Source organism: Sceloporus undulatus, chromosome 5 (genome assembly GCF_019175285.1).
Source record: "Sceloporus undulatus isolate JIND9_A2432 ecotype Alabama chromosome 5, SceUnd_v1.1, whole genome shotgun sequence".
In the NCBI taxonomy this organism is placed as follows: domain Eukaryota; kingdom Metazoa; phylum Chordata; class Lepidosauria; order Squamata; family Phrynosomatidae; genus Sceloporus; species Sceloporus undulatus.
The window spans coordinates 65,126,112-65,150,192 of NC_056526.1; the positions used below are offsets into that span (position 1 = coordinate 65,126,112).

General features: G+C 40.9%; 1 protein-coding gene across 1 annotated transcript in view; it reads right to left on the reverse strand.

The window, feature by feature from the left end:
• The window catches only part of NRCAM (neuronal cell adhesion molecule), a 183,765-nt gene extending 173,621 nt beyond the window's left edge, over window positions 1-10,144 (reverse strand). Inside the window, exon 1 of the mRNA XM_042466801.1 lies at window positions 10,052-10,144. The gene's annotated coding sequence lies outside the window, so the exon portion shown is untranslated. The remainder of the gene's footprint in view (window positions 1-10,051) is intronic.
• Between the last annotated feature and the right edge of the window lie 13,937 nt (window positions 10,145-24,081).

Below are 24,081 nucleotides of genomic sequence, written 5' to 3' on the forward strand. Positions count from 1 at the left end.
ACTTTTATATCTCTGTCTACTTTCCTTCAACTTTTGATGCAGCCAATTGGATTTAAAAATAAATAAATGTGTGTGAATCAAATAATCAGTTACACTAGACTCCATAGGACCAGGCATTTATAGGGGCATTTTGAATTGGACTGGCAATTTTTACCAGGGAAAAAGGCAACAGGTGCTAGATATAGGGGGCATGGAACTCCCTTGCTGAAACACCTTCATTGGCTACTGGGCTGCTTCCAGGCACAATTCAAAGCGTTGGTCATGGCCTATAAAACCCTATACAGCTTAGGTCCAGGCTACTTGAAAGACTATGGTCAGGTACATACGGGCACTTTGTGGCATCCTCACTACAAACCAGGGCTACCTGAGACTGGGCACTTACATGCCCAGCAGCCCTAGTCCACAAGAACGCCACCATCATGGCTCGCCGCCATCCACACGAGCGGAATCATAATGGCACGAGCGTCACACAGTGCCCAAACAGTGCTGGCAGGAAGTTATGCAATCGAGTCATACGCACACCAACTGCACCCCTTCCAGGAAGCTGCTTTCGGCAACTTCTTTTTGCACAGGGAGGGAGCACATCGTTGCCACGCTGTTTAGTTGCTGCAGCAATGATGTGGGGTAAAGAGGGGCAGCATGGAACTGCCCATCTGTCGAGCCCCTATATCCCCCCAGAAGAACCTATGCAATTAAATAACTTTATAATCTCTTTTTAATACATCCTTTAGTCCTGTGTGTGTTGTTGTGTTGTTTGCCTTCAAGTCATTTCCGACTTATGGTGACTCAACCACAGGGTTTTCTTGGCAAATTTCTTCAGAGGGCATTTGCCATTGCCATCCTCTGAGGTTGAGAACGTGTGATTTGCCCAGGGTTACCTTGTGGGTTTCCATGGCTGAGTAGGGATTCGAACCAGAATCATATCCCAATGTTCCCAAATCAGAATCATATCCCAATGTTCAAACGACGCTGACTCCTACTACAGTACTGTCACAAAAATCACATAAAGAAATCAGACAGTGTAAATGAGAAGACCCCCCTGCAAGGATCTTAAAGTCTTAGGTTGGTGTTCTGGACATCAAAAGATCTTCATGTGCCTGCAGCAGGTTTTAGGGTCATTATTAGGTAATGTACACCAAGAACAGAAATATGAATGGGTTAAGTACAGCAAGCTGATTATACATGCTAATTATAAAGATCCTTCCCATGGTATCTCTAGGACATTTTAATTAACTTAATAAATAAATATTTAAACATATCGGTTGTTATCCTCCTAGCACACATGCCAGCAGGAATGCCAGGATTTTCAAGTTAAAACATCACATAATGAGAGCTAAAAACCCTGAGGCTTTAAATTTGGAGCCCTCCTGCATTGGTTCTAAGCCCTAGAAGGGCTAAAAGTTGTCCCAACTTAATTATAACTCGTTAATTTGACAATTTAAATTGCTAATTCTTTTCTGGGGTTATTTTGAGATGTTACCAACCAAATCATCTGAGTCAGATTCTCTTTTCATATTCAAAGTATTCTGAAGAGCATACAGTTTATACATAAAGAACATAAAGGTTACTGGAATGATCACAAAACCATGTACAAATTTAAGTTTTGCATTTTCATGAATTTCCACAAGAAAAAATATTGTTTATTAATTGAAAATTACGAACACAAAATGTACCATATTGCCATCTTTAAACTTCTCAGAGTATCAGTACATCAAAGGCAGGCATCAACCCACACCCAAAAGTAAAAGTTTCCATTATTAATTCACTGATTGATCTACTTTTATACATAATGCCCAAACAAATCAGAAAGGCAGAATATATAAGGAAAATGTAGGTGATGCAATTTCATGAAAGAATTTGATTGTCTGATATATACAAGATCTCTGCTCAAAACACATTTCAACGTCTCACTACCTACAATATTTTTAAAATCCTTGTCAAATAACTACATTTTATTGCACATCTTAATCAGAGACTGAACACATTTCTATCTATCTAGTTCTCTATGTAATGCTCATCACCATCTGTCAATGAGCAGTACTACTGATACGAAAATTTCAATTCAATAAATGCACTCGGCACTCCAACTAAGCTATCATTCAAATTTAGACATGAGACTTGAATTCCTTTTCAATGTTCTTCAACTCTGACCCAGCTCTACCCCCTCCTTCACTGAAAAGGGCAAAGACAACAGCCCAGCAAGTGGGACAGGCAAAACAGACCTCCTTTGTTCACTTTTTCCCTTTCAGTTTTCTATTGAGGTAAATAACTGAAAAGCTCAGCCAGCCTTCAGTGCTTCTGAAGAAAGCAAGACAGCTAGCCTGAACCTACGCCTACTGATCAACATATAACAGTATTATGAAGCTTCTGGGACATCATGTTAGTCTTGCAAAAGAATGTTTTGAAGGTTAATTGACACAATGAATGTGTATTTATTCACATCTCCTAAACATATAATAAATAAGGTACCATTCAATATTGTGTTTGATTAAAAATATTACTGTTACTTTGTGTAATACCATCTACTGAATATTTCAAATACTACCTGCCCACTCAAGAGGGAAAAACCAGACACATTGCATATTACATATGGCCCTTTGCATTATTCTCTCAGTTTACACTGCTGAAACACAACCTCTTCTGTGCAGCTTCCATCTGGTCTTGTAATACATTCATAATGCAAAACAAATTCTACACTAAAATTCCCTATTTTCATTTCTTATGTCGCTTAGATTTAACACTTTCCCCTCCAACTGCATATTAGAGAACTGAATAATATAAAAGGTATAATGTATTAATTTACACGGTGATTTGAAGTAATTAAGGTAATAGCAGATCAGTGAGCATTCAATATGGATTTATTTACTATGTATCTTCTCTGCTGAATATGTAATTTGAGGTGCTTAATAGCCATATCCAGTCTTCTTTTTTTTAATCACTTGGTACTTCTAAACTATTTTATAGGCCAACAATAACTACTACTGAGTTCTGGTTTTATTCATGCAGACCAATGAAAATAGCTTAAAGGCAATACTTACAAAGTAAATTATGTGATTTTATTTAAAATCTTGATAGAAATCTTCAGAATGAACTAAGGATGTATTAACAAAGGTCCATAAGCATCTACTGTATATTGAAAATATATTTTCCTCATTTATAAACAGCACTTTTATAAAAGGGTGATCCGCTTCTTCCCATTGCCTGGCTCAGAGCCAGGTTCTGAGCTTTGCACTTTGGCCATTCACTTGTCCTGATGCTTTCTGTCCTCATCCTGCCTCTAAGGGAAGTAATCATGAAAGCCCCTCAGTCTATGATAATCCCTGAATCTCTCGCATGTATAAAATGCCCCTTGGTCAAGCCGTGTTTCTATTTAAATCAATAGCTAAAACTACATTTTTCAACATCAGAAAATGCTTAGAGTAATCTTTTTAACCAGCTTAAGAGGCTGGCATATATAACAACAACAACAACAACAACAACAACAACAACAACAGTCGCATTGCCAATATTCCCTGTTCATAAAAAAAGAAAAGAAATATGGGAAGGAAGTTTGAGGGAACAAAACAGTGTTCTCTGAAGGTGTCAGCCATAGATGCTGGCGAAACCTGTGCCTGTATTGAAACGTCAGAAACAAGCTCTTCTAGAACATGGCCACATAGCCTGAAAAACCCACAAAAACCAGTGTTTTCTCTAAACCCGGCTGCCTAAAGTGTCTCCTTCATGTTGCCTGATTATAAGACTGGCCTCATCCTTAAAGGCTGACTGCTGAGCACCTTCTGACTCAACACACAGGCTCACTAAGACCAGAGGGATAATCAGCACATGTCAGGAAATAAGGGGTTTTTTTGTCCTAGATATTCTGGTGTGACTGGCAAGTTGAACTATAGATTTCAGATGCCCAGAATACTTATTATGAAAATTAGTGTTACATCACGTCAGAAATCATGGTCTGTTTTATAACTGACATTTTTAATTGGTACTATGCAACTAACAAAACTGAATGAACTACTTTGTAACATGCCTTTATTGGTGCTGCTTTATGCCTTCAAGCCAACTCCAACCATACTACAGAGTTTTCTTGGCAAAATTTATTCTGAGAAGGCTTGTCGTTCCACTCGTTTGATTATGAGTGTGACTTGTTGCAAGGGTTTCTGTGGCTGAGTGGTGATTCGAACTCTTGTCTCCTACAGTGCCACACTCAAACTATCACACCATGCTGGCTCTGTGAGTGTATATGTGCCTTCAAGTCACCTGCCATCTTATGGAAACTCCAACAATCTCATAGGATTTTCTTAGGCAAGGAAGACTCAGAAGTGGTTTTGCCAGTTCCTTCCCCTGAAATATAGCCTATGGCAGCTGGAATTCCTTAGCTATCTCCTATCCAAATACTAAGCAGGGCTGACCCTGCTTAACTTCCAAGATCGAGCAGAACCTGGTGTCTTTAGGATATTTAGGCTGATTCTGCTATACAGTACAGTGCACCCGCGTCTGTATAGCGTCTGTATACGCGAACACACTATACGCGGCTTTCAGCATACGCGTGGGGCGCAAAGGGTGACACATCCATTTAGAGTAATGGGGCATGTGACCATGGCGCGTGCACACCGCCGCGCCGCCGTCACATGCACAAGCCCCATTACTTTCAATGGGGCTTGAGCATAAACGTTTTTTTACGTGGGGGGGGGGGTCCGGAACGGATCCCCCATGTAAAAAAAGGGTGCATTGTATCTTTAATCAATAGCAAACTATACATTTTTACCCCATGTTAACAGATGTAACAGGGATGTGGTGGCTCAGTGGTTAAGACACCTACTGTGATGATCGGAAGGTTGGCAGTTCAAGGCCTGAGTGCTGCATGACAGAGTGAGCTCCCATCACTAATCCCAGCTTCTGCCAACCTAGCAGTTCGAAAGCATACAAATGCAAGTGGATAAATAGGTACCACTTCTCAGTGGGAGGGCATCAGCGTTCGGAGCAGTCATGCTGTCCACATGACCACCAGAGCAGTCCTTGGACAATGCTGGCTCTTCAGCTTAGAAACAGAGATGGGTACCTTCCCCTACAGTTGGTTACAACACAACATTCATGTCAAGGGACTACCTTTACTTTTACCTTTTAAACAGATAGCACAGTCACGTCAGTTAAATGTAGCATGTACATGACAGCTATAAATAAATTTCAAATCATATCATAAAATAATCTCTGAAGCCATTTTCCCAGTCTGATTGTCAGGTGCCAGTGTCTTTTTGAGGTTATCTGTACCATCATCACTGCTGAGGATGATGAAGTTTGGGGCTGGTATCATACTGATGCCTACGTGGAGGGGTGGCTTGTAGACCAATCAGGAGGAGGACAGCGTATACCAAAATGGCAGGGGACATATTCCCCACCACCACCTCCCGCCCAGGCTTTGACCTACCTGTGCCTGTATTATACTAACAGCATTTGAAAATGAAGACATTATTTAAATCTGTTGACCAATTGAACAATAACCCTTGAACACTTTGATTTATGCCACCTTTAAATATTGAGTAGAAAGCTATTTATTTCCATTATGTATAAAATGATTACAAAGGGGTAAGGGTGATTCTTTCACAGTGCAATTTTAAACATGCCTACTCAAAAACAAATTCCACTGAACTGAACAGGATCTATCCTCAAATAAGTGTCTATAGGGCTGCAGTTTCTTCCACTGCAATTCCTAGTAGCATTTCCCCTGATTTCAGCAATGGCACAGGCATCCTTAGAAAGTAGGGTGGGAACTGTGTGGCATTCCAGATGCAGTTGAATAACAAACCCCAGCAACCCTAGCTAGCTTAGACAATCATGAGGAATGCTGGCAGCTGCAGTATAATATAATCAGGAGAGCCACACAGTTTCCATACCATTATAAAGATATACTGTAAATAATTCTGTAGGATATGAAGTACTGAGATTAAACTAATAATGGGGTGGGAAAAGATAGACTTGAAAAATAAAATTATCAAAAGCAATAACAAGGCAATTTTACTTTACATATAAATTACATAATTAATAAAGGCTCCATATATGGTTTGAGGGTTGTTTTTTTTAACTGTTACATGATCTAGGTAAGATTTTAAGTTTTTGGTTTTTATTTGAACAGATCACTTTCATGCCATTTCACAAACTGGAACTTCCTTCACATTATCATATGTGGATACAGTTCAACACAAACCAAGTGCAAAGTCTGTTTTGGTGTCCCAACCCAACTACACATTTAAGGTCCCAGTCATTATTTACAGTACAGTTAGTCTTCCACTGTTGACACCCTAAACAAATGTACTGTAGTAATATATTATCGCCAGAACTAAAACAGCATAGAAAACATTTCTCTCCCCTCATAATCAGCACAATGCAGTATTGTACATTGGGGTTAGCCACAGGCATCACAACTCCAATGTTTGGTTTGACATATATTTATACTATCAACCAAAATGTTTTTAGCCCAGACATCTATTATCAGGCCCAAATGAAGCTAATGAACAGTTGCAAAGGACAGATTTGCCACACTGCTTGCATTCATGACTATTATCTTTATGAGTGTAAATGGTGTAAACCTACATACAATTCCCTATTCCCTATACATTTACTAGTTTTTTGAAAATCTAAGAAATTCCACCCCTTATACAGTAGTTCAAACTGGATTTACAAACAGCTATTCTATATCATAATACCAGCACATTTTTCTTTACTGAGCCTACTTCTTTTTTTCTCCAATTATTAAATGTCAACTTTTCCATTCATTATTTTAGATATTATATACACAGAGACATACACACAGGTGCACAAACATTTCCAGGGAGGCATCCAAAGGAGGGTAAAGAGTGAGTTTGTGAAAGAAAGATGACAAAAGCACATATCGTTGTTATTGTGTGCCTTCAAGTCATTTTGGACTTGTAGCAGAACTAAAAAAGGTGTTTGCTGGTTTGTTTGCAAGATTGGTGTAGCAGAAGTTTGCCATTGCCTTCCTCAGATGCTGAAAGAATGTGACTTGCCTAAGGTTACCCAGTGGGTTTCATGGCTGAGTAGTCATTTGAACCCTGGTCTCCAGAGTCATAGTCCAACACCCAAACCACAACATGGTTCTAGGAACACATGATACCCTATTAATTCCATCCATAAAATAAAAGCAACAATAAAATTTCCAGATACATTTAATTCATGCAGTCAGTCTGGTTCAGAGCACCGCCTTTTACTCTATGCCACCTTCTTTCTCACCCAAATAGACTGTGATGTGTGGTGGGTTTTTCCTCTTTTAACCCCCTTTTCCAAGTGCCTACAACCAAAACTCAAGTTCATCTGCCTCGCAGAGATGGAGGGAGCAAAACAACACAGCAGCACCCATCTGTAGCGGCTTCCATGGGCCTCTTAAAACCCCTAATCCTCTGCTGTGTTGGCTGGTTCAGCATAGACAGCTCCCTTCTCCTCTACTCCTGCAGTTGCAGCAGCCGCAGCAAAGAGCTGTGGCCAATTCAAGGCGGGTGCAAAGCAGAGTCGTGGAGAATTGCAAAGCAAAGAGTCTGCAAAGCAAGGCAGCCTGTTGCCCCCTTCAGGGTGCCTGAAATGGCGACTGTCACAGCCTCCTTTGGGTGGGAGACGTGGGAGAGCCTGAACTGCATGCATGCCAAGAGGAGAGATCACAACAAGCGAGGCTGGGTGGGTGTCTGGCTGGCCCTGCAGGGCAATGGCTGTGCAATCCTGTAGTAGAGGAGGGCAGAGAGAAGCCAAAATTGCTCAAACTAACCTTGCATTTTCATCACCAGCAGCTCCAAAGACAGGAATCGCTGGATGAATTAATGCACTACTGGACCAGGGTGAACTCACACTTGTAGCACACAAAGGCAGGGTGGGCCAAGCGTCCTCCTTTTCCAGGACACACCCTACATTTCAGCCTCCTGTCCAGAAGGAATTTTATTCGGAGCATAACTGAGAGGCACGGGTTTATATTTATATTAGAATTTTTAACTTGTGTTTTGCAATGTCCTATAATTTTCCTGAATGCTCTACGTTTTGAGGCGCCTTGTCCTCCTTTGAAGTGAGAACATCTGGGGTCACCTTGTGCAGCCAAAATACAATGGGGAGCTTGGGGCGGTATGAAGGGGGACCAGAGGTCCTCCTTTTCCAGGACACATCCTCTCCTCCATTTCAGCCTTCTGTCCAGGAGAAATTCCCAAATGTCTTTCATAGGTTTACATTTATATGAGTGTTTTTAGCTTTTATTTGGTCATGTCCTACATAATGTGGTGTCCTGCCCTCCTTTGAGGTTAGGACATCTGTTCACCCTGGTGGTGGATGACAGAATAAAGCCAAAAAGTTCCCCCAAATGGTTCAAACCTTGCCTTTCCACCACCACAACCTCCAGCAGCAATGGAATGAATGCACTGCTGGACCAGGATGAACTCACACTTGTGGCACACAAAGCTCTCCCAGGCCGCAGACCTCCCATATATCTTCCACAGATGTCACAGCTACAAAGGAGGACAAAGCTCTGCAAAATGTAGGACATTCAAGAAGAAAAAAATGCAGGACATTGCACAGTAAAAGCTAAAAACACTCATATAAAAATATAAACCCATGCTCCTTAGTCGTGCTCGAAATGGAGAAGGTTTTGGAAGGTTGAAATGGAGGACGTGTCCTGGAAAAGGAGGAGGTATGGACACCCTGCAGGCAGCCCTAAGCTTTGCACTGTATTTTAGCACAGGGTGACCAGATGTCCCTAACTGCAAAGGAGTTGCAAACAAGGCATTGCAAAAGACATCCATTGTAGGACACTGCAAAAATAAAAGCTAGAAACATTCATATACAAAATAGAAATCCATGCTTCTTAGCCATGCTCAAAACAGAGAACATTTGGGGTTTCTTCCTGGACAGAAGACTGAAATGGAGGACACGTCTTGGATGAGGAGGATGTCTGGCCACCCTGCATACCGAGCCCCAATCTTCCCATTGTATTTTGGCACAGGATGGCCAGGTGTCCCTATCTGCAAATGAGGACAAGGCATTGCTAAATGTAAGACATTGCAATGTAGGAAACTGCAAAAAATAAAAGCTGGAAGCACTTATATACAAAATACAAACCCACATCCTTTTTTTATCCATGCTCAAAATGGAGGATACCTCCCGGGCAGCCGGCTGAAATGCAGGACACATCCTGAAAAAGGAGGTCGCCTGGGCTTTGGCACCAAGAGGGTGAGGGTCTTCTGTTGCAATGGAGCCTAGCTGCTGATGGCTGATGTTGGTGATGATGGCTGTGCATGATGGAGGCACACCCACACAGAAAGAAAGAAAGAAAGAAAGAAAGAGAAGAGGAAGAGAAAGAAAGACAGAGAGAGAGAGAGAGAGAGACCCCTCCTCTGCTATACCTCCAAGGCTCTTCCATGCATCCAAGGAAAGCCAGGCCCATCCAAGATTTTGCCTTGTGCAAATGATGATGATGATGATGATGCCATGCACAGCTTGATCTGAGAGCCAGAGGCACACAAGGGATGGATAAACATTCACAAATCTTCTACCAATGTATAGAAATGCACTTGCTATTGCTATAATAAACCAAAAAGCAAAGGAAGATGGAGAGAGGAAGAGATAGATAGGGCTTCTTCCCAAAAGGCAGCTTCTGAAAAGGTGGGTCACACACATCACTGGGGCTGAAGGGTGTGTGTTTGTGTGTGTGTCTATACCCACAAACACACTCCCTCCTCCTGCCCTTCCTTGCTCTGGTTTCCCTGGGCGACCTCCCTGTGGACCCCAATTACAGACCTCCATCACGGGCTTGTTGTTGAGGCTCTGGAGAGCTGGGTTCGAATCCCAAAATGGGTCAAGTAGTCACACTCTCTCAGCTCCCTTCCTCTGAACCAATCAGGCCATAAGTCAGAAAGGCACACAATAACAACAACAACAATAATAATATCTGAAAGGGTTGGTTGGTTGGAGGGGAGGCAGAGGAAGGAGATGGGGGGGGGGTCTGTGGAAGGTGCCAGCCTCATTAGCCTCAATAAATAGCCGGGGAGAGGCTGGGGAGAGCGGGACTCACCTGTCAGGCCAGCCTCAGCCGCCTTCTCTTGAAGCCAGCGCCCGCCAGCTTCTCTTCGGGGAGAGTGAGAAAGAGAGAGAGAGAGAGAGAGAGAGAGAGAGAAGCTCTGGCTGAGGCGCGCTCCCGAGCCTCTCTCCTCCTCACTCACTCGCCCCCGCCCCCCTCCCAGCTTCGGATGGAACGGAACGCGCGCGCGCCTCGCCTCGCCTCGCCTTAGAGGAGGCTGGGGAAAATGGCGGGAGAAAAAAGGGGTGATGAGGGGGAGCGCGTGCCAGGGGCCCCGCCTGCACGTCCCCCCTCCCTCCCTCCCTCTCTCTCTCTCTCTCTCTCGCGCGCGCGCACCGCGCCCTCCTCCTCCTCCTCCTCCTCCTCGTTCCTCTCAGTTCTCTGCGCTGACAGGGCGCGCTCCCGTCTTCCCTCAGGCGGCGCCACAAAATAAGGCGCGCGCCCGCACACACATACACACACATACATATACAGTACATATATGTGTGTGTGTGTGTGTGTGTGTGTGTGTGTATATATGTGTGTGTGTGTGTGTGCAAAAGCCCAGGGTGACCAGATTGTATGTATGTATGTGTGTATATATATATATATATACACACAAAATACATATACTGTACATAAATATATATAATTTCTGCACATGCCTTGTTTTGTGTGTGTGTATACTGTAATTTCTGTGCCCTCACCTTGTTTTCTGTATGTGTGTGTGTGTGTATATATATGTATACACACACATATACATACAAAACAAAACAAGGCATGCGCAGAAATTATATATATTTATGTATAAATATTTTTTGTGTTTATATATATATACGGTCACCCTGGGCTTTTGCACCTATATATAGTGTGGCACTATTACTTCCCTTGACCTAGACACTATACAGTACTTCTATTGATGCAGACTAGAATAGCATTGGCCTTTTTAGCTGCCGCATCACACTGTTGACTCATGTTCAACTTGTGGTCTACTTGGACTCCTAGATCCCTTTCACATGTTGTCTCCTTAAGCCAGGTGTCCCCCATCCTATATCTGTGCATTTCATTTTTTTCTGCCTAAGCGCAGTACCTTACATTTCCTCTGTGTTGAAATTCATTTTGTTAGCTTTGGCCCAGCTTTCTACTCTATTCAGGTCATTTTGAATTTTTATCCTGTCCTCTGGGGCATTAGCTACTCCTCCTAATTTGGTGTCATCTGCATATTTGATAAGTATGCCCCCCAATACTGTCTTTCAAGTCATTGATAAAGATGTTGAATACACTGGGCTCAGGACAGAGCCCCACTGGACACCCCACTGGTCACCTCTCTCCAGGATGAAAAGGAGCCATTGTTGATCACCCTTTGGGTTCATCCGGTCAACCAATTACAGGTACAAATCCATGTAACAGTTGCCTTGTCTAGCCCACATTTTACAAGCTTGTTTGCAAGAATATCATACGGGACTTTGTCAAAGGCCTTACTGAAATCAAGATATACTATATCCACAGCATTCCCTTCATCTAACAAGCTAGTAATTTTATCAAAGAAAGAGATCAGATTTGTCTGGCATGACTTGTTTCTCTGAAACCCATGTTGAATTTTTGTGATTATGGCATTGCCTTCTAGATGTTCACAGACTCTCTGTTTAATGATCTGCTCCAGAATCTTTCCTAGTATTGATGTCAGACTAACTGGCCGATAATTGTTGGGATCCTCTTTCTTCCCTTTTTGAAGATGGGGACAACGTTTGCCCTCTTCCAGTCTGCTGGGACTTCTCCTGTTCTCCAGGAGTTTTCAAAGATTATTGTCAATGGCTCCGATATTACATTTGCCAGTTCTTTTAATACCCTTGGATATAGTTCATCTGGTCCTTGACACTTATATTCATTTAGCTTAATCAGGTATTCCTGTACTATCTCCTTACTTATTCTGTGCAGGATTTCCCCTATTCTGTCCTCTGCTCCATTATCCTCAGGTTGAGAAGTTTTTTTGCTTTTCTGAGAAGACTGAAGCAAAGAAGGTGTTGAGTAATTCTGCCTTTTCTCTGTCCTGTTAGCATTTTGCCATCTTCTCCACGCAGTGACCCTATCATTTCCTTCTTCCTTTTGCTGCAGATATATCCAAAAAAGACCTTTTTGTTGTTCTTAACCTCTTTGTCGATTTCCCAATTTTTCCATTTCTTATACATGTTCTGTTTGAAAGTTAGCTCAGTTGAAAGTTCTTTAGGCATCCATCCTTGTTTCTTGAGACACTTCCCATTTTATTTCCTCATTGGAACTGTTTGAAATTTGTGCCTTCAGTATCTCCCTTTTGAGAAACTCCCATCCATCCTGAACACCCTTCTCTTTTAGTATTCCTGATCATGGGATCACCCCCAGTATTTCCCTAAGTTTAGTGAAATCAGGTTCCCTAAAGTCATAGCATGTCTGACTATCTATGCCTGGCTTCTCCTTTCCACTGTATAACAAACACCAGGAGAACATGATCACTCCCACCTAAAGATCCCACCGCTTGCAGCCTATTAACAAGGGAAAAGTGGCAATAAACAATACATTTCTTTATTATCTAAAATGTTCAGAAGGTAGTATATTAGCAATAATTCTCTGACATTCGGGCAAACTGTATTTATTCAAGACTGTGCGCTTTGCCAGAAGATGAAAACAATAGTATACAATGTCCGTTTGCATACAGAATATAAAGTACAGATTTTGCCAATCTATATAAAAGGCTGAAAACTATATATCCCAAATGTCATACAAAATATAAAAATGTCCAACAATCAAAGTGCATATATTGGCTTAAATGTATGCACTTCCAGAGGACATAAGGCAAAGATTACAGTACAAAACCAATAAAACCAAAGAAAGCCAAGTGCATTTCGACTACATGTCTTCCTCAGTGGAAAAAATGAGCTGTTGTAACAGCACAATGATTTGTCTGTTAGCATGGAATCATCCAGTATAAGTAAAGAGTAAGTTAAGCAATCAAAACTAAATGCTGGATGCTCCACTGGATATAGCACTACAATCCATTATTATTTCTGTAGTGCAGATGCAGCCACATTAGCCTCCCAAAGTATAGTACAGTATTTGGTACTAGCAGCAGCAGATTTAAATTTCTTCTAAATCTACACTGGGTATATAGACTTAGAATGTTTTGCCTAAAACAGCGTACAAACTTGAAGGAGCTTTAAGTTAGCATAAAATGCTGGAAATGTGTAAGAATTGATTACGGTTTTGTTTGTGTGTGCCTTCAAGTCGACTTATGGCAACCCCATGAATTCCATAGGGTTTTCTTAAGCAAGGAAGGCTCAAAGGTGCCAGTTCCTTCCTCTGAAATAAAGCCTACAGCATCTGGAATTCCTTGGCTGTCTCCTATCAAAGGACTACCAGGATTGACACTGCTTAGCTTCCAAAATCAGACCAAACTTGATGCCTTTAGGGTATTTAGGCTGGCTCTACTATATCGGGAGCCCTGGTGTCGCAGTGGTTAAATGCCTGTACTGCAGCCATTCACTCAAAACCACAAGGTTGCGAGTTCAAGACCAGCAAAAGGGCCCAAGCTCGACTCAGGCTTGCATCCTTCCGAGGAGGGAGCTAAAATGAGTACCCAGACTGTTGGGGGCAAATTAGCTTACTTGCTAATTAGCTTACTTGCTGTTCACCGCTATGATCTTTGGAATAGCGGTATATAAATAAAACAAATTATTATTATTATCTTTAATCAGTAGCAAACTATTCATTTTAACCCCATAGAAATAGTGCAGTCATTTCAGTTTAATGGAGCATATACAGTAGTGTCACTGGAGGATGCGGGGGTGCAGAGTGCACTGGGTGGCACCTGAGAAGGGGGGTGACACCCAGTTAGCCCCTTTGCACCATTCCCTGTGCACTGTCCCGTGTGCTCTGCTCCATCACTCCACACACTGCTCTAGGTCCCTCTGTACGCACAGCTCCATGTCCCACACACGCTCCATCCCCGATGACCTGGAAGCAAAGCCAGGGCATGTGTTGTATAGACGCTATGCTCTGACTCTGCCCCCAAGCCAACTCAAACTGCCAATGTGTACAGGGCCTTAGTTTCCTTTACATTTCCCTTTTGTATAGTATTGTAATGGTTTCTTCTTATTTTCTATCTTTGCATTTTACATTTGTTTTTATTATTTTAAAGGTAAAGGTTTCCCCTTTGACATGATTGTCAAGTAGTGTCCGACTGTAGAGTCCAATGCTCATCTCCGTTACTAAGCTGAGGGAGCCAGCATTGTCAAAGACAATTCCATGGTCATGTGGCCAGCATTACTAAATGCCAGAGTGCATGAAACACTGTTACTTTCCCACCAAAGTGGTACCAAATTATCTACTTGCACTTTTAAATGTTTTCGAACTGCTAGGAACTGCCAACCTACTGACCTTGCGATCATTAGAGTCAGCATCTTAATCACTGAACCACTGTGTATTTTTTATTTTACTTTTAAATAAATGCATACCCATTAATTGTGGTCTTGTGCATGTTTGCAGCAGTAGGGATGGCTAATTTCCAAATCTAGTGCTTGGTCTGAAACAAGTACAGTAACATTGTTCTGTACACTTTGGGATTTAGTCATGCTGGCCACATGACCATTGTCTTTGACAATGCTGGCTTAGTAACGGAAATGAGCCTTGAATCCCATTGTGAAGAAAGGCGGGATATAAATCCTCGAAAGAAAGAAATAAATAAGAAAGTTTTAGGGTTTGGCTTCAGATCTCAGAAATAGAAGGTACAAGATCTCACTCGTGTGTTCTGAAACTCTCAGGAACATCCTGTCATATCTGCTCAGAATAGTTTGAGACAAATGTCAGATGGTGGCAGTCTATGGGGCAGGGTTGGCATAAAACCCGGGGTAAGTTTACAGAGTATGTTCTGGTCTTCGAGGCACCCTGGGTTGTTAAGATAACAGTCTTCATATTAAAAATAAAAATGTAAATACAAAAATGTCCCCTTTAGGCCAATATGAGCGTTTCCTAGAATAGATATAATCTACAATAGACTTCATCATAGTATTAATTATATCTGAATAGGTGCCACTTAGGAAGTTGGTGTAAGTGGAGAAAAAGGAGTGTGGACAGAGTTTGCTTTCTGAATAGGAGAAGAAGATACTTCCTGGACAAAAATCAGTGAAATAATTATGTGAAGCAAGAGTCAATTAATATATAGTAATATACCACATTACTATATAGAAATGTAGTAAGCTATATATTGGTACTCAATGTTTATGTGCTGTTTGTCTGTTTATTTTTAATCAATAAATATATTTTTTTAAAAGTAATATAGTAAGCTATAAGGTCTTAGTAAGCTACAGGAGCTGCACTTGGACACTGTGTTATATACAAATATAAATACTGCAATATTATATTTCTCTCTCTCTCAGAACTGAGAATATTCCAAGCAGTAAACAGCAGCACAGAAGTGGTATGTACCTTTTAGTCAAGGAGGGCAACTGGTGACTCCTGAGGATGTTGGATTAAAACTGCCATCAGCCCTAGCCATCGTAACTATGGATGATGGATGAAGTCTGACAGTGTATGGACAGTGGTATATTTTCTGAAATATATATTTCCTTTTAGTCATTGGGCCTGAAAATTGGAACTGGAGGAGAAGAAAGTGGTTATATTATGTAGGCTTACTAGCAGCAATATGTTTTAAGTTTGGGGGTTTATTTACATTAAAATCCAGCTCATAAATGGAAACACGGGGAATAGGCAGAGGAAAGGATTCATGTACTTGTACTCTTCAGGCTTTGCATGTTTACATATGTAGTGGCTGGACTGGAGTACACAGATTCTCAGCTGTTGTTGTATTTAAACCCTGATTTACCTGCCGAGGCAAATGAAGAATATAACCAAATGCAGGTCCTGAAGTTTACTAATATATTAATTGGCTATTGCCTAGGCAAATGAAGAAATTTGATAATATAGATTAAACAAAGAGAATGTTTCCATGGAAAAGGAACATATAAAGAATGTGGCCATACACTTGCCAATGTGGGTTGCAGATTTCCCAGACTAAAGATGGTGCTTTAAGTGTCTTTACATTACTGGCTGTAGGAATCTGTGCACCTGCAAAATCCAGGTTGCTGTGGTAGCACTCTTCCCACCTTTTGTTTCAATAAAGACTAGTAGTGATTAGGTTACAGCAAGAAACAATTTGTAAATTCCAAGTCTCCAATCCTATGCCTGTTTATTGGAAAGTAAATCCCTTTGAACTCAGCAAGACATGCTTCTACATATTTGCACCAGACTGGGATTTTTGTGCATTGGGCTGCAATGATAATATACCAAAGTAATTTGATTCTGTAAAGTGGTTTAAAATCTATTTGACAGGAGGGTCGCAGAAACAGATTATTATTGTCAGTTATTTATATAAAAATATTAGATTATAAAACAACTTGGAAGGGGTTAAAATTTTAGGATTACATGTGCAGACTAGTTTTAGAATGAAATGAGATATAAAATTATTAGATCTTTAAAAAAGAATCCTAAGCAATATTATAAACAGTCATACAGATGTAGCAAATCCAGTAATATGTAATAACATAAATTTCCCCCTTACCTTTTTTTTTTGTTGTTGTTGTCCCAATGCAGGTGTGGAAATTATGTGAACAGAACAAAAAACTGGAAAGCACGTATTCACAGTGGAAGAAATAAAGGAAATGAAACTGTTGATGGTCCACAAACTTTATTATCTTTAAAAACCCAGTGCATTTTGGCCTTCTCACAAATTAATCTTCTTCAGGGGCTATTGTAAAATGGATAAAAGTACATTTATTACAGTTAATTAGATCTATTAAATAAACAGTTACGGGATAGAGGTTATCCACAACATGTTATTGATAGTGGACATCATAAAGCTGTATATAAGTCTTGCTCAGAACTTTTGAAAAAACAGGAAAGTCCCCATTCAAACCACAAGGTTGTGAGTTCAATCCCAGCAGGCTCTGGGTTGACTCAGCCATGTATTCTTCCAAGGTTGTTAAAATGAGCACCCAGCTTGTTGGGGGCAATTAGTTTACAGTTGTAAACCACTTAGACCAGGGGTAGGCAACCTGCGGCCCGCGGGCAGGATGCGGCCCGGCGAGGCCTTGGGACCGGCCCCAGCCCAGTCCTGCCGCCGATTGCCGCCGGGGCCTTTGGGGGGCAATTGTCTATAGAAGCCTCAGAAACATGCATTTATATTAACATTTTTTAAAAAATCAGCAAATTTTTTCGCGTGTCCTCCATTTTTTTTAAAAAAGTGTCTTCCATTTGAAAATTTTGTCCTACATTTGTCCTGGTTTATTTATATATTTAATTTTTTAAAAAATTATTTAATTATTTATTTTTTGGCTTCGGCCCCCCAGTTGTCTGAGGGACAGCAACCCGGCCCCCGGCTCAAAAATATTGCCTACCCCTGACTTAGACACTGTTTAGTACATTATAAAGAGCCTTCCCTCTGGTCCATCTGCCTTGGTCCAGGCCTCAGAGGGAGAGAAGAATGCTGGACCTGATCCCCTCCCCCCCCCACCATTCCCTTCTCCTTTTGTGTCGTGTCTTTTTAGATTGTAAGCCAGAGGGCAGGGAACCGTCTATTATCCCCTCTGTTGTAAGACGCCCGGATTCCCAGTGATCGGGCGGCATATAAATAAATCCTATTATTATTATTATTATTATTATGAAGTGGGATATAAATGAAGCTGTTATTGCTATTGCTTTTACTATTGCTAACAGTATGTGGCTGCATGATTTCTTCCTCTGTTCTAATATTAGGGTTTTAAGCATAATTAAAAAATTGATTTTAAGTCAATATATGGGAGCTAACTTGTTTTCTGCTGCTCCAGAGACTAGGATCCGGAGCAATGGATGCAAGCTACAGGAAAAGAGACTCCACCTCAACATTAGGAGGAACTTCTCGACAGTAAGGACTGTTCGACAGTGGAACAAACTCCCCCAGAGTGTAGTGGAGTCTCCTTCCTTAGAGATTTTTAAACAGAGGCTGGATGGCCATCTGTCAGGGATGCTTTGATTTAGATTTCCTGCATGGCAGGGGGTTGGACTGGATGTCCCTTGTGGTCTCTTCCAGCTCTATGATTCTACTACATTTTAGAAACAGATAGAAGCTTGACCATGAAACCCACTGGGCGAGTCACACTCTCTCTCCCTCAGACTAAACCCCCATGGGGGGTATTTGGAGCTGTCTAAAGGGAGATGAACTCAGACTGCATCCACACTACAGAAATAATCTGGTTTGACACCACTTTAACTGCTATGGCTCAATGGTATGGAATTCTCGGAACTATAGTTAGATGTGGCACCAAAGCAAATTCCATACCATTGAGCCATGGCAGTTAAAGTGGTGTCAAACCGGATTAATAGTTTCATACCTGAGCATTAATGCTTATATTCAATCATTAATACAGTATTCCTTTAAAAGAAACTGGATTGATTTTTGTGTGTGGGACAGGGGTGATTGGGTTCCAGATCAGAGAATCCAGGAAAATACTGTTTGTGCCTGAGAAAAGTCAAAGTCTCATGAGCAGAAGTTAAACCGTATTTGGGGGTGTGTGTGTGTGTGTGGCTGTTTCTTTCAGAAATGTTGTTGAATACCTGGAACAGATGAGACCACTGGGCTTAGGTAGGAATAACCCCACCTGTTTTAGTTGGTACACTATAAATGTAGCTCAATATTTTCACCAGATGTCTTTTATCCAGACAAGACAAACCAGGGTAAGCTTACATGCATGAGCAATTTTAGCACTATTGCAGCCCTGCTGATGATGATTACCCATGAAACGGTATCACATGCCAGCAAAACAGACTGTGAAATTCAAGTAGAGTTATGCTAAAAGGCAGACACACGCGACTAAAAACATAAACACTATGACCAGCTGAATGGGTTTGTCAACGCTAGAAGGAGCAGAAAATGTAGTATGAACCCTAGCCCATGAGAACAGCTGGCTTACAGACAGGAGGTTAAACCTTGCAACATAGAAAGCTGCATGAAACTACCATTTAATTCAAGTTAAATTATGGTATTTAACCTTTCCCCCCTTTTAGCACTACACAATTAGGTTTGCATCATTAGAACATAACACTGCCACCAATGATTTTCTAATTGCAGTGATACACTGCACTGTATTTTTTTTGGCATGGTATGATGCTGAATTTCTAAAAAGCCAAATAGGGAAACCTAATTTTTCCCAAAGCTGCATGAGTTCTTCAGTGTTTGTATAAGAGTTCCTCATGACCAATAATTACAACTAATTGTGGAGATCATCACTGAGCTTTAAGAGTTTAATTTGCAAATATTAATCCTACTTTATATTATGTGTTGTCTAAACTGTTGAGGATGTTCCTCATAATTTGTATTATTCATAACAGTGTCATAATTTAATACTAGTTACTCATTTTGGAAAATATGCATACTTTTAATTTCCAGTTCTCCTATGAAATATTTCTGATTATGATCAAATGGAGCATGGCAAATGTGTAGCCATGCGCTGTATCAATTTCTGTACCAAACTTTATTCATAGTATTCCTTGTGGATAGCTCCCAACACATACATCCTCACAATGGTGTCATTAGGAGGTATGGGTGGTGAGGATTGCATCAAGTGACACATCAGAGGATGGGTTAACATCCAGTTGGGTCCTCCTCCCAACCCCAACCCCAACCCTAACCCCCATCTTCTCAGGTGCGGTGGCTTGCTCAGATGAGAGAACCAAGGCATCGGAGGAGGAGCAGTGCATGGCCCTTCCATCCCCTCTCTCTGTCTCATTTTCCTGGCTGCCATCTCCGGCAGCCCTGGGTGAACATCTGAGTAGGGAGTAGCAGAAGAGGGGCAGGCAAGTGAAAGAATGGGAGAAAGGGGACAAGGCAAACTGCCACTACCTCCTTCCTCCACAGTTCCCTTATAGGAATCCACACTGGGTCACCAACACAAGGGACGCCACTACATCTTCATAATTCTATAATATGGAAAAGGCATTTGAAGCTGCCCAGTGCAAATACAGTACATACTCCACTATTCTGTTCTGGCCTGTACATCTTTTCTAACTAGGGGGAAATATGCATTGTATTCTAGCTCAGCCATGTAATCCCACTGGGTAACTCTGGGTAAGTTTCTCAGCCTCAGAGGATGGCAATGGCAAACCCACTCTGAAGAAAATTGCCAAGAAAAGCCCCCGATAGGTTCGCCTTAGGGTCGCCATAATTCAGAAACAACTTGATGGCACACGACAACAACAACAGAAAGAACATCCCAGTCACTTTTGTTGGACATTTTTATTGATATAGTCTATGACATCTTGTATGTTGGCCTTAAGAACAGGAGTTTCCTGGATTTTGTCCCCATTCTCCCTATCTGAATGAAGATGGTATGAAACATATATAAAACAATGTCTGAAGGTATGTATGCAATCTTCTGCTTCAATATAGTCTCTATATGGCTTTGAAATCTGCATGGTTTTTTGTGATTTTGGAGCTGGAAGATAGGCTTGCAGCATAGGAGTAAGCAACTTTATCAAAATTCAATTATTTGAAATATTTATCATTTCTGTAGAAAGCCAGCATAGTGTAGTGGTTTGGATGTTGGATTAGGACTCTGGAAGATCAGGGTTTGAATTCCTGTTTGGCTGCAGAAGCCCACTGTGTGACCTTGGAGAAGCCATACTCTCTCAAGCTAAGAGGGAGGCAATGGTAAACTCTTTGAACAAATCTTATCACCACCAACAGTTCATAACATGCTTGCCCTCCTCCTCCCTCTCCCCCTCCCACCTTTTCTCCAAAACGGGGACTCAGGCCGGCTCATAACAATAACAGTACAATTAAAAGCATACAAAAATAGTACATTAAAATAGAATTAAATTATTACAATATTAAAACAAGTTACATATTAAAAGAATAAAATAAACTTAAAAAGATAAAAATGTTTAAAATACTTTAAAAAACAATACAACGCCATCCCATGCTTTAAAGACTTTCTGTTTTAAAAGCCTGTCTAAACAGGTAGGTCTTAGCCTATCAGTGCAAAGATGGCAAAGAATGGGCCATACATGCGATTTTTATTCAACCCGTTTTCTTTAAGGAGATAGTATTGATAAGATGGGAACATCAGTGTTGTATTTACCAGAGATGTGCTAAAGAAAATTCCCGCTGAAGGCCCCTGGAAAAGTTTCCTCAAAACTGAGAAAGAAAGGAAGGAAAGACTCATACAAACAGGCCAAAATAAAGCTGATTCGTGTCACTTTGGAGGTATGCTGTTTAAATGCTTCATGTGTCCCAAGAGGCCAGAAGCCGCGCCAAAGCCATGCTCCAGTTCTAAGGACCAGAGCACAGATTTGGGACTGCTTCTGGCCTCTTAAAATGCATGTGCCATTTAAACAGAATAATTCCAAAGTGACCTGAAGCAGCTTTATTTTTGGCTTGTCTGTACAGGCCCAAAGATACACAACATAAGTTTGAAGCAGACAGCATATTTCAGTACTGGAAGTTTTCACACAGATCATTTGGAAATAATGAAGTCAGAGCTGAGGACATGCTATCAGTAATACAGAAAATATCCACAAGAGCAAAAGACACTCAGGGAAGAATAGAAAATAACTAAAAGCCAATCAGCAGGATTAAAAAACACCCTCTTAAATCCTCATTATCAATCACTGTCTTTGACATGAGGTTATATATCAATGGGGAGCCAGCATAGCATAGTGGTTTGAGTTTTGGACTATGACTCTGAAGACTAGGATTTGATTCCCAGTTTAGCTATGAAACCCACTGCCTGACCTTGGGCAAGTCACATCCTCTCAGCCTCAGGGGAAGGCAAGGGCAAAATAAGCAAACCCCATGATAGGTTTGCCTTAGAAGATCACCGTAAGTTGGAAATGTCTTAAAGGTGCACACAACAACTCAATACTGTAATGATCACTTGATTACCGTATATACTTGACTGTAACTTGAGAAATATATGCCTCAAATTGACTGAAAAAATCTGGGTTGACTTATTCATGGGTCAGTAGGCTTGCCCCTCAAGCCTCCTCACCAGTCCAGCTGTCTCCTGAGGGGACAACGGGGCTGAGGAGGGGGAGGAATGGTGGATGTTTGCCCTTCAAGGCTCATTCCAAACCTAGCTGTCTCCCTAGGTTTTACCCTCGACCTATCCATGGGTCATATTAAATTCCGTAATTTTGACCCCAAAACTTGACCTCAACTTATACATGAGGTCAACTTATACTCAAGTATATACAGTAATTTGCTGCTGAATATGAAATTTACTATAATTGTTGCTCCAGAATCATGATAGTATTCATATGCCCATATTAAGGACAAGGAGGGATGGCACATACAGTATCTATTGCCAATTGTCTGGGGTATTCAGAAAACACACGTTAGAAAATTGGTTCATCAAACTGTCTTCCACAGCTAATGAAAGAATTAAGGAAAATGTTCAGGCAGAGATGACCTAGTTAACTTTACTACAGTCAGCCACCATATCTTTATCGCATGACTTTCGGGATCAAACAAGCTACCTTACATGCGTCTGATGGGGTAATTGGAAAGGTTAATTGCATAAACCCAAGTGCAGTATTCAATCAGGCAGTGAACAAAAAATGTCTGGATGAGCAGCCAGTTCATTTGAGATAAGAATAAAAATATCCTTGGGACCACGATGTAAAAAGAAACACCACATTTAGTATCAGTGTTGTACACTTCTCTCAAAGCCTAAAATCCTTATTTCCCTAATTCTGTTTTTTGCGCCTTAAATTCAAGTTTTAGCCAATTTATTCCATGACACAGTAAATGTTAGGGCTTCTAATAATATAACCAGAACATAAAAATCTCAGAACTGTATTTTCTTTTAACATGGTATGTATGTAATTTGTCCAGATCCAGCAGAGCAAATGTGTCCATCTAATTGATGGGTGTGTAGAATAAGTTTCTTAAAACGTATTTTTTTTAACAAACAAACAAACCTGTAGGCAGGCTTTTTTTATGGATTGTATCCAGCTCTGTTTTCAGCAGAACATAAACTTCCAGGAGAACAGATTCCCCTCCTTTCAGCTCCCCAAATACTTTGGAGGGATGAACAATACAAGTCCATTCTTGTAAAGTTAGATTTAGTCCACAATCTGCATTCAACAGGAAATAATAATTAATAATAATTTGTTTTATTTATATACCACTATTCCAAAGATCATAGCGGTGAACAGCAAGTAAGCTAATTTAAATGCTTTAATCAAGATTTTACAGGCAGTTTCCATTATCAAACAGTTGGCCATATGCACTGGGAACAGATGAATATGAAGTTTATGAATAGAAAGTCAGTTTTTAGTTGCCATTGGGTGCTTCAGTTCTTATGAAAAATGCAAGCAAATCATGGAAACTGGCATATGAAGCAAACAGTGTTACTATTTAACACAATGCACTTTAAGGTAATGGTGGCTGAAAAAATCTGAGTGCCGAATTAGAGCAGTGGCAACTGCATGCCATGCCTCCAACCCAGGATTTTCCCAGTGCAAAAAGAAGTGGCAGAAGGCTGCACCTTTTTGTGCCAGGAAAAAGATTCTAGGCTTTGGCAGCATGTGCCGTTTAAACACTGCACCACCAAAACGCCACTGCCATGTGATTGCTTGGTGCAGCTTCACATGTTCCTAGCATCTTGGGGCAAGCTCTTTTGCCAGCCTGTATCCACAGTTTGTTAACTTTACATAAAACATTTTTCAAAAGAGTTTCATGGCTGTTTTGATTACTTTACAAACCACACACAAAGGACTGGTAGAATAAACCAAATTTTAAGGGTAAATCTTCTAACTGTTTATGGTAAGCACACAGTTAAAACTTCTATTTAAGTCAGAGAAAATGTATTCTTTCATATTTAGTACAGAAGTTCTTGTTCTTTCCATGAGACTAGTCTTCCTAGTTTTCACTCACCTTCCTTTAGAGAACATCTTTTACCCCTTCAAGCTGTGGAATTCCAAAGAGCAGCAATGGTTTGGGTAGATTCATAAGCAACAATTGCATAGACAAACAAACATAA